Here is a 1,901-nt window from a genome sequence, read left to right on the forward strand (position 1 = left end):
AAAAAAAAAAAAAACAAACAAAAGAAAAAAAATATTGAGAGCTCTGCTGCAAAAGCAGCATTGAAAACAAAAAAATCTGAACAGCTGAATAAAGACCATTTCAACCCCCACCCCCCAATCCTCACAAAAAGAGCAAATTTCTTAAATTCATCATGCACCCACAGTACCAGCAAGTAAGTATGGAGCACAAACAGCATAAAATGAGGTAAGCAAAGTTTTTATATGTTGTTTTACATCTGTTTTTCCTTTTCAGGTGACTAACTGTAACTGTTGTGCATTTCTGTCCATTAGGTCATGTGTTTATGGATGAAGAACTACATCGGATCACCAAACATGTCCCGTTACAAATCGGTATGGTCTTCATTCACATTCTTCATGGCCTTTTCTAATTATTTGGACATTTTCATTGTCAACTTGTGATAAAACCGCCCAGCTCTTTTCCCACAGGACACTAAAACCTGTTTTTACAATATTTGTTGACCCTTGATGCCATCGCACCATCCTGACGACTTGCATCCGGCCTCCATACAACCTCTGAGCATCACATTTGCATAGTGGAGAACGAATTACCCAATCAGAGCTGTAGCAGTCGGTGATGTGGCTCTCCCACCTTGGTGCCTGTCGTGGAAGCTCAGCTAATTGTGAAGAATTCGATTTGCTCTTGCAGTGTGCCATGAAGCTCCGCTTTACCCCCACCAACTAAACCTCGCCCGGCCCAGCAAGGGGGCCCTTAAGTGGACGCTCGCCCCCTCCTACACGGCCTCATGCTGCGCTCCTCTCCCAATACCCCCTCCGTCGCTCGCTGGGACCTGATCTCTCACCATCATACAGGCCTAAAGTGAGTGTGTGTGTGTGTGTGTGTGTATCCCATTCCTCCCCTAGTTAAAATTTGACCGTTGACCTCTCTCTCGGTGTAATATAACATTTTAATAAGCTTTGTTGGTCAGTTCGTGTGTCGTTACTATGGAGATTGTCGTGGTGTGTGAGGGATGTAAATCGCGGTTCTTAAATAGGCCTGTTTAATCTGAGGGACCCCTGCAGCCTGACTACTCCGTAATGAAGTGATGTATTTGTTAAACTCAGACTCATCGAGAGCTGCGAGTCCACGAGGCCAATGCATTTCCGGCGGAATAAACTGCGTAATGCGTTTACCGCAGAAAACGTGGGCTAACTAGTTTAGAGCGTGTCAGAGCGCTTCTGCTAACGCGTTTACATTGGCCCAGTCATTTGTAAAGACTCTTTAATCTGTAATTTGTGTCAGTAAGATAAATGGGTTTATTTCTTAACTGGTGAAGTGAATGATGTTTGACTCTGAATCGAAAATAAGGTGTGAAGTTAGCATCAAGAGTTATATTTTTAGTCATTTTATTCTGATTCGGGTCATTAATGTATGCAAAATCATAATTCGTCCTGCTTATATACATTTAAATGTAATCCACATCCAGTTCTGATCAAATGGGGATTTATTTATTTGTTTGTTTCATTAAAACGATAACGGTGCCCAGTGTTTTTCGTAGCCTTCTGCTAGTGCTAAGAAAAAGTCTTTAATATTTTATGTGATCACAGGCCTCTATAAGCAAATTTCAGTCCCCGGCAAGTTCAGCCAAAACATGATTAATTTAGTGTTTATCCCCGACATCCTCTAAAAAAACAAAACCCCCTCGGCCAGACATGCAGAGCTCAGTTTGAGATGAAATCTCTAACTCTACATCATAATACAGGCCTGGGGAGGAATCTTTGCCTGGGCCACATTTTCTTATTTGGATATCTGAGAAAGAGGAAGACTGGGCTTCTTTGAACTGGGTTTTATACCGCTGTGAAGTGGCCAATATAGACTGAGCAAAATATTACTGCTTACAAGAAAGCAGAAGAATTTACATTTGCTTTTATTTTTTGTTTTG

The 1,901-nt window shown here is 41.7% G+C and overlaps 1 long non-coding RNA gene across 1 annotated transcript; it reads left to right on the forward strand.

Moving 5' to 3' along the window:
• The first annotated feature begins 21 nt into the window (after positions 1 to 21).
• Positions 22 to 1,651, forward strand: LOC107580412 (uncharacterized). The gene is made up of 2 exons (XR_001608635.1): positions 22 to 351; positions 448 to 1,651. It is a non-coding gene; the product is annotated as an uncharacterized lncRNA (long non-coding RNA).
• Positions 1,652 to 1,901: the final 250 nt, after the last annotated feature.

Source organism: Sinocyclocheilus grahami, unplaced genomic scaffold, assembly GCF_001515645.1.
Source record: "Sinocyclocheilus grahami isolate Dianchi unplaced genomic scaffold, SAMN03320097.WGS_v1.1 scaffold32974.1, whole genome shotgun sequence".
Taxonomy (NCBI): domain Eukaryota; kingdom Metazoa; phylum Chordata; class Actinopteri; order Cypriniformes; family Cyprinidae; genus Sinocyclocheilus; species Sinocyclocheilus grahami.